At 41.1% G+C, this 15,266-nt stretch overlaps 1 protein-coding gene across 8 annotated transcripts in view; it reads left to right on the plus strand.

Moving 5' to 3' along the window:
* LOC105478113 (midline 1) overlaps window positions 1-15,266 on the plus strand; it is a 393,876-nt gene that overhangs the window by 202,887 nt on the left and 175,723 nt on the right. Inside the window, exon 1 of one of the 8 annotated variants that reach the window (XM_011735114.2) lies at window positions 7,513-7,990. The exons of 5 other annotated variants lie outside the window; for them this stretch is intronic. The gene's annotated coding sequence lies outside the window, so the exon portion shown is untranslated. Of the gene's footprint in view, window positions 1-7,512; window positions 7,991-14,997; window positions 15,241-15,266 lie in introns of those variants that run through there. 2 more of the 8 variants (XM_011735106.2, XM_071088583.1) reach the window with 2 other exon arrangements.

A 15,266-nucleotide genomic window follows, 5' to 3' on the forward strand; every position in this document is an offset into this window, starting at 1 on the left:
CATCTTAGATCCAGGTATGTGTGAAGTAGGAGAGGATTTTCACCAATCAGAAATAACACAACCATCCTGGCAATCTTTCTGTTCATTTAAGTACCAATCTAAAAGATAAAGCATTGACTTTTTATAAGCAAGGAGCGCAAATCCTGTTCAAAGCTTCTTTTGATTAAAATTTTTATTCCCCTCCTTATGTCCACATGCTTATCAATGATCCAGTCTGATTTGCTTGTTTCTAACATACAAAAAAAAGAGATGATTCATAAAAGTTAATATTTTTAATCTCTAAGACTAATTTAAATATCAGCTTTGTGCATTAAAATATTAAAGGTTTCAGGGACTAATCTTTCTCACATATAAGAAAAGTGAGATAAAAGAATAAGGATAAGAAGTAAAATGGTTAAATATGAAGGACAGTAAACAGCTATTCCTAGTCATACAAAGACCCACAAAAAATGGATTTAAATCAAGAATGATGCCAATTAGGAATAAGAACAAAAGGTGATTTTTCATTACTGTAATGAATTATTAAGGTGTCTTGGATATAGAATATTCATTCCTGGAGATCTAAAAGAATGTCCAAGACAATTTGTATCAGAACTGTCTATACGTATTTCTGGTTACATGTGGCAAAACAATCATAAACCTTGAACAAATTAAAGCTGAAATGGTGGAAACAGGAAATGCTAATGAGGTCATATGTGTATGATGTGATCACATTACACTTGGGGTTCAGAATGGGCCATTAGGCATGTAATTTATCTGAAGCTCTATCATGACTCTTTGGTCATCTATGGGCCAGATGATAATAAAACACTGCTAGTTCATAGGAAGTGACTTTAAGGACAAGAAATTGATTTTATAACCAGAGAGTATATTTTTGTTTATTTTAAACTAATTTTAATTTTATCAAAGTAATACATGTTCCACATACAAATGTATGAAAGACTCTTAATGAAAAACAGTAATCCCTGTCCCATCCCACTCCACCCTAGGGACAATCACTATCAACTGGCAAATATCTCTTCTGGTATGTATCTCAATATTTCCCATTATATGTCTTTACTGCTCTTTCCTGGTTTATGAATTTTGGACATTATTCTTAACATTCTACATATGATCAAAAAGGAATTAGCCCTCCTCGTCCCAATCCCACATTCTTCCAATATAATGGTGTCAGAAATTATGTTCACCTAGTAACACAGATCCCAAAACATTGGCTCAAACAAATTAGCAATTTATTTTTCCATAGAACATGAAGCTTAGGGCTCATTTGGAGGCTCCAAGATGTCATCAGAAATCCAAGATCCTTCTATCTTTTCTGTTATCCAGCTTTACTAGGTGTTCTGTCCTCGTCATGGTTACAGAAAGGCCCTAGTCCCTCAGACATTGCAACCATTCCTGGTGGAGAAATCCAGGAAGGGCAAAGAGCAAACAGTGTGTATTCCCTTTAAATAACTTTCCCAAAAGCCCTACATAGTACATAGCAGCTTCTATTAAAATTTTATAGGCCTACCAGACGTGGTGGTATGAGCTTGTAGTCCCAGCTGCTTGGGAGGCTAAGGCAGGAGGATGGCTTGAGCCCAGGAGTTTGAGGCTGTAGTGCAATATGAGTGTGCCTGTGACTAGCCACTGCATTCCAGCCTGGGCAACACAGCGAGACCTAGTCTCTAAAAATAATAGTAATAATAGTTTCATATGATCACTTATACCTGCAGAGGAGGCTGGGAAATGTTCTTCAGCTGGGCACATTTTTGCCCCAAGTAAATTGAGGTTCTGTTGAAAAGAAGCAAAGGGAAGATGGATACTGGATTGGCTACCAGTAGTCTCTGCCATAATATCTATATCAGAAATCACTGCCAAGTTAAGGACTGTTCTATAACAATGCTTCATTTTTTTGTGCATTCTTTTGTTTTGCCTGGAGTTAATAATGGTCTCACATATTGCTTATATTTATGTGTACCTGTTTGCCCTCAAATGTTAACTATAGTATCATTTTTCTCTCAGAGTCCTAACTCCAGGAGTCCTCCATCCTCCTGCTACAATTTAGACGGGACCTTTCTAAGATGCTGCTCATAACTGCATGATAATTATGTAGTTATCATCCTGGACTTTCCTTACTTCTTTTTATGTTGGTGCCTCTATTTTCTGGGTCCCATTGACTTATCTTTCTTAGTTTAACACTCTCATTTTGCTAAAGCACATCTTTGAGTGGTTTCCAAAGAAAGAGTACATGGGATGCAAAAATGTTGAGCCTTGGTATGAAAATAATTGCATTATATTCTGACATTTGATTGATAGTATGATTTGGTAAAGAACTGTCAGCTAGAAAACATTTAATCTCAAAATTAAGTAAAATAGAGCTATTAACTTCCAGTGTTGCAGTTGATAAGTACATAATAAATCGGTTAGCAAAATTTCATTATTGATAAAGAAGATGACCTTCTACTAATGGAGACTTTAAAATTATTACTATTATTATTAGTCACAACAACTCAGTAAACATTTATTGACCGACCATATACTCTGTGCTTGTTGTTGCAATGGATATACAAATGTTTGGGCACAGGCCTTGTGATGGTTTATGTGTTAACTTGGCTAGGTTGTGGTACCCAGTTATTCAACCAAATGTTAATCAAGGTGTTGCCATGAAGGTATATTGAAGATATATGGTTAATATCTACAATCGGTTGACGTCAATAAAGGAGATTATCCTTGATAATGTAGGTGGGCCACACCCCATTTGTTAAAGCCTTTACAGCAAAATTGAGGTTTCCCTGAAGAAGGAGAAATTCTGCTTCATGTCTACAAGAGTCTGCACCTGCCAACCTGCCCTATGGATGTCAGACTTGCCAGACCCCACAGTTACATAAGCCTGTTTTATGTTTCTCTGGAGAGCCCTGACTGATACAGGCAATCACTTAAAAAACAATTCAAATAATTTTCCTCTTCAAATTTAATACAAAATTATAATTAAAAAATAGATGACAGAAATTGAAGAATTATTCTTGGGAAGTACGATATTATTATTATTTTTTTATTATTTTTTTGAGACAGAGTCTCGCTCTGTTGCCCAGGCTGGAGTGCAGCAGTGTGATCTCGGCTCACTGCAAGCTCCACCTCCCGGGTTCATGCCATTCTTCTGCCTCAGCCTCCGGAGTAGCTGGGACTACAGGCGCCCACCACCACGCCCGGCTAATTTTTTGTATTTTTAGTAGAGACTGGGTTTCACCGTGTTAGCCAGGATGGTCTTGATCTCCTGACCTCGTGATCCGCCCACCTCGGCCTCCCAAACTGCTGGGATTACAGGCATGAGCTACCGCGCTCGGCTGATATTATTGTATTGAAATGAAGTAGAAAGTTCAATTGGGAGTGGAGATTTTGACCACAGGAGGAGGATATAAGAAGCCCTTGGTAAATTCATGCATAAACCATTTTTGGAGGCTGAAGCAGGAGGATCACTTGAGCCCAGGAGTTCAAGACCAGCCTGGGCAACATAGCAAGACCCCCATCTCTCCAAATAGTAAAAAAATTAGCCAGGCATGGTGACACACACCTGTGGTGCCAGCTACTCAGGAGGCTGAGGTGGGAGAATCACTTGAGTCCAGACGGTTGAGGCTGCAGTGAGCCGAGATTATGCCACTGCACTCCAGCCTAGGCAGCAGAGTGAGACCCTGTTTCAAAAAATTTTTTAAAAAGTAATAAAGTTAAATGAAATAAAATAAAAATATTAAAAATTCATGCATAAACCGTTTACCAGATTACTCAAGGGCAGATAATGAAGAATCCGCTATATTTAATCTTAACACAAACTAGATATTGTTAACATGTTTCACCTTTGAAAGCATAGAATTATTAAATAGTAAGGTTTAATTAAAATTTAAAATGACATGATTTGCTTTGATTCCTTAATTTTCTAGTGAGGAAACAACAAGCTTAGGGTACATTTCTGACATCATAGATTTTTTCAATTCTTTCCAGTGTTGCTCATCCAACACATTTACACAACAAGCAATAGCAATTGCACTGGGCACACTTACCAATATATGAATTTATTCAGTCTGTGCAATTGTCCCCTAAGAAATCTTGGGCTTAGAATATCAATTGGCTTATCTGAGGTCTATTAGCCAGTTAGTGGCCAAGTCAGCACAGAAAACTGACTCCAAGTCTTATTGGCCCATCCTTGTGGTATACCACATTGTTTCCCTTAACCAACTGAAAGAAACTAATTTAAGGAGTACCTGTACACAGGGAGTACCTGCTTCTCTTTTTGTGACTTTCTATAAGAATTATAGATGAGGTTTTTTTTTCTAAGTGGGGACTCATGTTGTTAACTTAAATTGCCTTTACTAATCACCTCAAACACAGCATTCCATAAATTTCCCTCTGTCCCCATAATAAAACAACTGGATTTCTGAAACCTCTGAGGGAGAATAAATATGCTGTTTTCATAGCTCCCAAAGTCTGTGCACTTGTACTGGGCACTCTCCAGGTGGCTGCATAGACAACTTCAGCTTGATTTTCATTGACTTTTGATATGCCCTGACACATATTAAAATAATCTATGTGAAATTGCTGATATTTAGCCATTTTTTACTTACACAAACATTCACTCCATGTTCTTTGATCTACGAGATCACTGAGAGAGGTGGCACAAGTACTGTTAGGTATCGTCCAAGGGCACCACACCAAAGCCTGTCCATGTCTGAGTAGTGCCGCCTGTCCAGGACTATCCACCCAGAACCTATGTTAGGTTTGCTACAAGGTCTGTTAATAACCAAACCCGCACATAACTAACAAGATTATCAATTAAGCTGCTTTTTTTGAAGAAGAGTTTTCAAAACTTCGAACATCCCTTCAGCTAACATTAGCAAACATTGTTAATCACAAATTTGGGAACAGAACATCTGTTCGTTTGGTAGAGCAAGCTCCTTTACTCACTTCACTTTTCTTTTCTTTCTTTTCTTTTCTTTCTTCTTTCTTTCTTTCTTTTTCTTTCTTTCTTTTTTTTTTCTCCTTTTTTCAGGGTCTTACTTGTCACCCAGGCTGGAGTGCAGTGGCACAACCTAGGCTCACTGCAGCCTCGACCTCCTGGGTTCAAGTGATCCTCCTGTCTTAGCACCCTAAGTACCTGAGACTACATGCACACACCACCATGCCCAGCTTTTTTTTTTTTTTTTTTTTTTTTTTTGTAGAGACATGGTTTCACCATGTTGCCCAGGCTGGTCTCAAACTCCTGAGCTCACGCGATCATCTGCCCTCCTCGGTCTTCAAAAGTTCTAGGATTACAGGTGTGAGCCACCACACTGGGCCTCACTGTTTCTAATAGGTGGATCAAATCCTCACTCAATGAACATCCTCCAAAGGACCATTTATTTCATTCAGAATTTTAAAAATTTCCATTTGCTTATTTGTAAATGAAAAAGCAGACTTTATGTATCCCCACCATTCATTTTTTTAGAGGTTTTCTGAATCAAGGAGGCAGCATACTTTATGGCACTGTGTTAGTTCAGGCTGCTATAACAAAATACTGCACCTTAGACTGGGCCATTTATAAACAACAGACAATTATTGCTCATAGTTCTGGAGGCAGGTAAGTCCAAGATCAAGGTACCAGCAGATTTGGTGTCTGGTGAGGGCTCTCTGCTTCATCAGTGGCGCCTTGTTGCTGTGTCCTCACATGGCAGAAGGGGCAAATAGGCTCTCTGAAACCTCTTTTATAAGGGTATTTTGCTTTAAGGGCATAGAAGATGGAAGGGATTAATTTTTCTTGGGGCATTTGGGGAAACCACGAATGAGTGGTGACATTTGAGATTGTCGGATAGTTGGTGAGTGAGTCAAAGGAGAATAAAAATGGAAGTAACATTAAAAGGGCACAGTCCTTGAGAGAGGAAATCCCAGCTCATATTTACCTTTGAGGTGATGAAAGCAGAAGGCAGACGCAGTTGTAGCTTCTACTGAAGGTGGTAAACAGATGTGCCATGGGATTAAACTCCAGCGGTATTTAATGGCAGGAGCCCTGGGTAGCTTCCTATGTCCTGTGGCTGGGGCATACCTAGGGCAGGGATAGACGCAATATTTCTCAAAGTGAATCAGAGTCCTTTGTCAGTGGGATAAAATGCTGATTCTCAGGCTCCTCAGCAAACCTACTGAATCAGATTCTTTTGGTGCAGGGGCCTGGAGATTTGCATTTTTAACAACCTCCCCAGAAGTTTCCTTGCACCCTCAAGTTTGAGAACCACCCTTTCAAAGTGTGATTTCATCACCCAGGAGACATTTGGTAATGTCTGGAGACATTATTGGTCATCACGATTGTGGGGGTGCTACTGGCATCTAGTGTTCAGTATCCAGGGCCGCTGCTACACATCTTACAGTGCACAGGACAGCCCTCATGACAGAATTATCCTGCCCAAAATGTCAGTAGTGCTGAGACTGAGAAATCCTGAACTCCATCATATGAAGGGCTCTCAAGGAAAAGTACAAGAAGTGGACTGAAGTCAGTTTGTGTCACTAGGTGGCTCCTTAGGCTACTCAGGCAGGGGGCGAGGGTTATGGGCTTCCAGGCCCAGTTATTGGGCCACTAAATTTTCGTAGAACTGGGCAGAGCTCACATGTGTTGAACCCATGCAGATGACACTCCTGAAGCCACCAATTCATTATTTGCTAAGTTTTTTTTCCCCTGATACCAAAACATTTAAAATCTTTATTGAATTATCATCACAAAATTGCGGTCATTTCTTGGGGGAAAAATATGGAACTAGTTCTACACAAAGTACTCTTTGCTCAACTTGCACTTTCTTGAAATCCAAAAGGTAGATTTACATTAAAATCATGTTGGCTAAGAGTTGAAAAAAGTTATTGCTTATATGGAGTTAAGAAAGCAAACTTTGGAAATTTTTTTTGAGTCTGAGTTTGTTTCTAAGAAGCCAACTACTTCTCCAGCTCTCCTGCAATCCTGCCAAGGTGATGTCCAGCTTGTCCCTGTTCATAAGTTCAACAGATCAACCCTGTAGGGAAGCCAAACCATAGAGAAAGGTGTATGCATTTACTAAGTTTTTTTTTTTTTTTCCTGAACAAAATGTCAGTGTGTATTGTTCTATGACAACAGTGATATTTGAAATTATGCCTCGGGCCGTCAGTAGGTAAAGATTTTTGTTCATTTGCTGCATTTCAAAAAATTTGTGTGCACGTTCCCATTAAGATTTATTTTTCTTAGATTGAATATACAGTTAATCTATATAGAGATGAGGTAGGTAACAACCTCCCTTCTGGATTGTTCGTTTTAGTTAAGGTGTTACTCATAACAATTTGGTTTCCTTTCCAGTCTTTTGCAAAAATAGGGCTTCAGTGCAAGATATCCTTTTAAAAATACCCTTGGGTCCTGAGTGTTGAACTTTTCTGGCTGAAATAATTTTGCACCTTCCAAATGTTTTAATGCTGTTAGGGAGCTCTTAAAATGCAAGGATTTAAGGCCCTTAGCTAGTTAAGCTTTTAGCAGAAGTAGAGCTGTTAGATAAGAATAGAACTCATCCTTTACTTTTGGAGCTTTGGACTCTGTTTCCAGCTGCTTCCAGTCATTTGAATCCTGAAAGCTCCCCTAATCCTCGCGGAGGCAGCCTTTCTGGCTCCCAGGACCCACCCCCTTACTTCTGATTGGCGAAGCTCCTCCGCGGCCCAAGCCAGCCACCTACGACGTCTCTGAGAACTGATTTGAAATAAGAGCCAGGCGGTCCTCGCTTCCCTGCGACCGACTTTTCATAGGCTGGGGGAGAAAAGGTTGAGAAACTTGACATTGTCTCGGGCAGAGTGCGTGTAGCAACAGATCAAAGAAAAAGAGGACGAAAACGTGCTCTTTGCTGCCCGTAGATTTCGCCGGGTTGCTTTTGTCTTGCGGGATCCCGTCGGGTTCGGTGTTTCCGCTCTGAAGACTGCGGCGCGGGCTCCGATGCAGCTCGCTCCCTGCCGGATGGGTCATGGGATTCTAAACATGAGGCAGGTAAGCTCAGGCGGCTGCGCTGGTGGCGGAGGGGGCGGGCGCCGCCCGGGACCCCTGCGACCTGTTACTCCGGAGAGCTGGCTTGGTTAGCAGGCGCCTGGCCATAGTCGATGCGTTTGGCGGAAAGACGGGGCTGCATTTTTCTAAGACAACCAAAGAAGCACATTACCTGAGCTACCCCGGTCTGGCCCTCGCCACCCGCCCCCACTTTTGCCTCTAATTGTGGTTGATGTCAGGCAGTCGTTGTAAAGGGCTTTCAAGCAGTTTGTAGATAATATGTAAATCAATTCCAGTTTGCGGCCGCTGGAATGTATCGTGCAGGATGTGTCTCGAGCTTTTAGTGTCTCTACCCTATGCTTTGGGCTAGAATAAAGACAGCTGAATGTCCTGGAAAAGAATTTCACCGGGCCGCTTATCTCATTTTGGTTTCGCATTCTGAGCACTTACTGTGTTTCTGGCGGAGAAGGCGGAACCAGCTTGAAATGAGCACAGGCAGTCCTTCCAGAAAAATGCAAATTTGTTTTTCTGTTGTAGCAGTTTGGAAACTGTATTGCTTCTGGACGTGAGAAGACAGCCCTGAAAACAGTGAGCGGAGAAAGGGCTGGGGGATTACTTAAATGAGTCTTTGAAAAGAATTCTAAACCAACAGCTTCTTCCGTGGCTCTGGGGCATGATGATAAAATTCCTTATCAGTCCAGGAAGAGGTTTATAGCTTTGCTGTTAAGCAAGAAAAGGAAAGAAAAAGTTGATGTAGGAAGCCAAGGAGAGGGTGTGATTTACAACTCAATCAAAGTTATGGAAAAATCTTATGTCAATATTTAAATATCAAGAGCAATACTCATATAAGGAGAAAACAAGGCCGGAAAAACATGCCAATAGGCTGGAAGGGCAGGGATTTCAAGAGGAATGCTATTGCTTTTTACCAGCCCTGAATAAATCTGAGTGGGAAAGTTAGCATCTGTATCGCAACCGGAAAAGCTCTTCACTTTTTCTTCTAAGTGGGTTGGGCGCTCGCAACCCTGCACACTTTGGGGGAAGTGAGCTTTCCATTTAGGAGCGCAGGCGAGGGATTTAGAACTTTCTGTCCCTTTCACACAGCCTTGGGAGATGAAGCAGAGCCCCCTTCGAATGGTCGAATGGTCAGCGCAAACCCTCCGCCTTCTGGCCCCCTCGCTTGTTCGCTCAGCAAGCATGCTTGGCAAGTTTCAGGGAGTGCAGAAAAACACTTGCGGAGGAGCAAGTGCCCTCTGCTTGCAATGAATTGCCCTTGCCTTGCTGGGGACTGTGGGGCGGACGCTCGTTTTCTTTAAGTTCTGCAAACTCACAGTCCAACCTCATACTTTTAATGTCTACTAAAGTGGGAGGAGGAAAAGGAAGGAGAAGGTTAATTGGAAAGGATTGAAAAGGAAAAAGAGGAACGCAAAACATTTTTGACAAAGGTCCTTAGCTGCAACAGAGAAGTTATTTGATCCTGTGCAGAGCCACCTGTCCTCTCCTTAGTGGTATCTGAGCTCAATTTCCAGAATCCCTGTTCCCACACAATTCCTCAGGAACCATGGCAGTCTCCGTTCCTTTTGCCCAAGGCTTGCTTCCCCCAGCTTGGGATGGTTTTTCCCATGCCTAGTTTGTTGTGGCATTTACATGAAGTTGGAAAACAGCCCAGTATTGAAGTTTTAGGGGCACAAGTAGCGAACTCCCTAGTTATTTAATGAATGGACAACTTTTCATCTCACAGCTATGTATGTCTACTAATTTTTTTGGCCTGTTCAGAACTTAAAAAGAGGGTGGGATGGAACAGGGGAGGAGATGAAGGAGAGAGACAGGATCATTGTTCATCCAAAGAACGAGGACAGTTTCCAGAATCTAGCAAGTTGTTTCACTGCAGTCAGAACAACAATGTAGGGAGGAATGAGATGGCGGTGTTATTGGCATGGGTTAATCCCTACTTTGAGTTTCTCTTGGGGAAACCTGACTGTAGAATCCAGGCAGGGTGAATCGCACCCATCAGCCAATTTGTCATCTCAGCCCGGCAGCTCCAGCTGGATTTACAGGGTTAACTATCAAACAGACCTGTGTGTCATCAGCTCAGCAATGAAATTCAATCTCTTTGCTGATGAGTGATCTGTCCCTAGGGCTGCACAAATGCCATACACTGGTGTGGCAGCCCAGAAGAGACCCTTGCCTGCCACTGATAGCCAGAAATTCTGGGTAGCCAAAAATTGCCAGCAGAATTAGAAAGCTGTTTGCCTAGCTGTAAGATTCAGAGGGGTTTGGGCTTCTGCCAGGTTGGCAGAAAAGGAACACTCCTGAAGCCACCACTTCAGGTGTAGAAGGATAGTATTCTTTGAGGGTTCCTAAGACCACGGCTGAGTTAGGCCAAAGAAAAGTGTAAATCTGACTCACCTTGATCAGGAAGTAATTTTAAAATATATGCCAACCTGTCTCTGCACTCTGATCATAAATGGGAAACTTTTATGTACCTTCCTTGAGAAGGAATTTACTCTGTTCCCAGGCAAAAGGAAAAGCATGGCCACCTGTTCTAGAAGCCTGGCCAAAAACAACAGGTTTGCCTGTGGCATTCCCACAACTGCAAATCCACCCCACATGGCAATCCACCCATTGTCCCTACACACAAGAAGAACAAATAGTTCATTCTTGGGCGGGGTGTGTGTGTGTGGGGGGGAATCAGATTCTCTAGGCAAAATTGCCTACTAGACATATTTTGTGTTTCTAACATCCTGGTAACTTTAGAAAAAACTCTAAGGGAAGAAGGTGCATGATGTATTTCTGATCTACTAAAACAAAATGAGTCACATAGCTGCTAAATTCTTGCAAGGCTAGGATGCTGCTGTTTCAGGGAAGCTGTGATCTGTTTGATTAGCTCGTTCTGCATTCTTTAGATTGGAATTAAAATGCCCAAGGACATCTGGCTTAATAACGAAAGTCTTCGTATTAATCTTTCCTCTGAGGATTAGAAAGTCCTTTACAAATACGATCTATTTATTCTCTGCCACATCGCCAGGAGAGAACGAGGTGGCAATTTGATCCTCATTGAACAAATGGTGAGACGAAGGCAGAGAAAGGTTAAGTATAAAGAGACACAGCAAGTTAGGGGCAAGTCTGGGGATGAATACTCACCCACCCAGAAAGACTACCTGTGCAGGTTTAGGATCTCAAATGGCATTCTAGGGATTAAAACAGAATCTCTCTTACAGCATTCTTTTTCTTATCATTCTGTAACTGGCAAGTATATTGTGTCCCAAGTATGTTGTATGGTTTCCTTCATTTGAAAGTACAGACTCTAACAGTTCAAAAGGCAGTTCTGTTCTCATTTCTCCCAACATTGAGATCAGGCAGCTTTTATGAAATCTAATAGAAAGATACAGTAACTAACAGGAATTTTAAATATGCATCTGAGAAATGTTCCCTTTCAACAGATGTTTTAAGTTTTTGCACATGATTTAGAGAGCTCAATGTCTTCAACATATGTTAAAATTTTAATTTCTTCCCTACTATCTTTCTTTCAGCAAATGTTATAATCATAAGACTTGCTGTCAGTTTAAAGATCCTTGTTGGTCATTTTGAAATAATTTTTTTTGAGTCATGTTTGTAGTTCGCTTGGCTGTAGACCACATAGGCTACAAGCAAATCTGTTAATTGGTAGTTGCATGTTATCCACAGACATTCCAGCAAGTTTTAAGGCAAAGTGCACATGTGGATGTCTCCTGGCTTTGATCGTTTGTGTGGTAAATAGACATCCAAGGTAGCTATGGCAACCTGGGCTGTGCGTTGGTGAAAGGAGGGGATTTGGTTACTGGACAAAGAGTAATTTGTTTGATTAGAAAAAGGTAGGGGCAAATCAGGACATTTTTAACCCGCGTGATTTGAGGATCCCAGTTAAATCAAATCATTCGGATTTTTCTCGATAGGCAAAAAGAAGTAATGGCTAACCACACCAGAGTATCTTGCAGACGTAATTTAAATTCTTTTTAAACAAGTGGTTGCTACTTTCCAAAAGCAATTTATACAATGAAAAGGAAGTACAATATTTCATATAAATGTCATCAATATCCCTATTGTAGTAAGTATGAACGTTTTTATTTTCAGAACTTGATGGGACTTTGAAAGACCAGGATCTGATTAGAGGTGTACATTTCAGTTATCTACCTGCAGGGGTCAGGCTTGAAGTTCTCGTGGTCGGAAGATCAGGCAGCGGACGTCACTGCAGGGAGCCCGAGGCAGAGTTAGAGAGAATTGCTCTGCTTATTTGGAACAATTAGTTAGCGATTCTTTAATCTTGTGACCAAAGCTACTATGAAAATGAGTTCATTCAAGGAAGAGAATATCAAATACGCTGTGATTAAAGAAAGGGCGATAAAGCCAGGTCAAACAGCAATCTAATCTCCGTTTACATATAAGGCAGTTTATCGGGAAGATTCTGGCTCATTATCAACTCCTTTGATTTCACACAAAAGTGAGCTCAGGGGTTTTGTTCTAGAAACTTGTTTGCCCAGTTTTATGAGCTGGCATGTTATAAAAATTTCTTTAAACTAAAAAGGACACAATATTAGGGAGCCATCTGGATCTGAAATATTTTTCCCCCTCTGGAGGAAAATATTCTATTGACACAAGATCAGGATGGTTAATGGCCTCCAGGAGGTCAAGTGATAGTAGAAGCACAGAAAATTGAGGCACAGAAGAAAAAGCCAAGAGGGGACTTTCCTGAAAAAAACAAACCAGACCAAAGAAAGTAATTTACCTGCTTTGTGCTATGAAAGAGAGGTTCTGAGGGCCGGGCGCGGTGGCTCACGCCTGTAATCCCAGCACTTTGGGAGGCCGAGGCGGGCGGATCACAAGGTCAGGAGATCGAGACCACGGTGAAACCCCGTCTCTACTAAAAATACAAAAAATTAGCCGGGCGCGGTAGTGGGCGCCTGTAGTCCCAGCTACTCAGGAGGGTAGGCAGGAGAATGGCGTGAACCCGAGAGGCGAAGCTCTCAGTGAGCCGAGATCGTGCCACTGTACTCCAGCCTGGGGGACACAGCGAGACTCCGTCTCAAAAAAAAAAAAAAAAAAAAAAAGAAAAAAAAGAAAAAGAAAGAGAGGTTCTGAGTAAACATGGAAGAGGTGCTGATCATTTGTAGTACAAGTGGATGTTGAAGGTCTTATATTCAGTCCAGTGTTTATGATGAATATAATATAAAGGCTGTCCTTCCTTTCTTATATCATTCAATGACATTTACTGAGCACTCACAGAATTAATATATTCTGCCACATTATACATGATTATTAATGTGCCGGGACACTTTCTAGGTTCCAAACATGATTTTGGTAAGGTCCCTGCCCTCAAAGAACTTTTGATCTGATGTACAATTTATTGTACCAGTAGCACAGTGCAGGTTTTTCCATGGTCAAAATGGCTTCTCATTAATATCTATATTTGTGTGGGTAGGGATCCACTTGAAAAATTGATGGTATCCAAAACCTTGCTGAACTTAGGAGACTTGAGAAGTGATTTGTAATTGTGAAATTTAGTTGATTTTTAGCCCACATGTCCATTTGTAGAAATTTATGACTTCTTACATAAAGCAGATTTCTCATAATTATTAAATAGTAATTGATTTTTCTCAGTAGAGAAAAGTAACTCATAGGTAGTCCCCAATCTAGGAATACTTTATGTTTTAGGAGTTTGTTGTTTGAAACCCAGAACATTTTCCAGCAAAAAGTAATCAATCTGATTAATGTGAGATCAAGTTCTGAGTTTTGAGGACATGCCCCTGTGTTATACAGGATGGAAACAGAAGGAGAAAGAATTGTCATACTTTCGGTAATAGGCCCGTCATGGCAATATTTGAAATATGAAGTTTGTACTAGTTTTCACCTTTCTTTCTCCATCCTTCTGATGTCTTCTGGTCTCACTGGGGCATCTCCCCCAGGCCTGTCCTAATATATAGTGAATTCATAATTGTTCATCTTCCCACCCTTCCCTTCCCCACCTCCAAACCACTCTCCTGTTTCCTCTAGTCAACGGTCTCTACCACATGGCAGGAGAGAAGTAATATGGGTGAGCCGAAGCTCATGACTCTTAGCCCTTTAACCCTTAGGATGAATCTTTAATTGGGGATATTTTAAGCAGTAGAGCCTGGAGCTACAAAACACATGATTTTCTTTTCAGGGACAATATTTGGGGGCAGGACCATGCCTTTGGCAGACAGAACTTGCTGGTGTGTCTGCCTGTGGGTCAGACCTCTTCATTTCATCCTGCCTGAACTTCTGGACCCACTAGGGTCTTTGTGAGTAACAGCCAGGGAGCCACAGGCCCCCAATTGAGAGGGAATTATGGCGTTTGTGGGTATGGGTTGTTTGTAAGTGTGCTCTTTGTATGCTGAGCACTGTCTACTTGTATTAGAATAAGTGGAAAGGAAATAGCTGTAGCCCTCTTATCCACACAAGTATTTGAGTTGGTGTATGTATTTCTACTCGTTTGTCTGCTTATCTTGGGACTCAGTTACTCCAGAGCAAGAGTTACATCTTAATTACCTTTGAATCCCCAGACCCAAGCCCAGTGTCTGGCACACAATAAGAATTATTAAGTGTTCTACAGGCGCATGCTGGATGAATTTTAGTAAAACAGAGAATGGAAAATGCTCCTTAAAATCAGAAGGGATATGAAGAAGAAAGGGCATTAGAAAGGTCTGGGAAACAGCAAGGACTAAATAGATCAGTAGTAGAGAAAATTAACATAGGTTATGATTACTGAACCATATGTATATGGTTTTATATATATATAGTCCATTTATATATGCATAAATAGTCTCTCTCTATATATATATGTGTGTGTGTATATATATATATATATGTGTGTGTATATATATATATATATATATATATATATTCCGTTCAATTGTGTTCTGGGCAAGAACACAACCCAAAACATGGTAAGCTGGTAAGCACCTTGGAGTTGATCGTACTGCAGAAATGATTACGAAATGGGTCATGCCCTCCAATAGCTCAAAGCCTAATCGCCAAGATAGAATCTGCTGCTTGCTCTCATTGAACCCAGCCTGATAGTTTAGGCCTTAGGTCCATGTGCAGTTGTTTAATTTTGCAGGTGAGTGGCATGCCCAAGGTTACTCCACAACTGAGATAGCGTGTCTGAGAGAAGACTGAAGCCTTACCCATGTAGATGGTGACCACGTTTTTCATAGTGAAGTTCAAGATTTGTGCTGGACAAAGCATTTTCATTGCCGGTAGGTGTAAAGACCCAGAGTTATAG

The sequence above is a fragment of the Macaca nemestrina genome, chromosome X, assembly GCF_043159975.1.
Source record: "Macaca nemestrina isolate mMacNem1 chromosome X, mMacNem.hap1, whole genome shotgun sequence".
Lineage (NCBI taxonomy): Eukaryota > Metazoa > Chordata > Mammalia > Primates > Cercopithecidae > Macaca > Macaca nemestrina.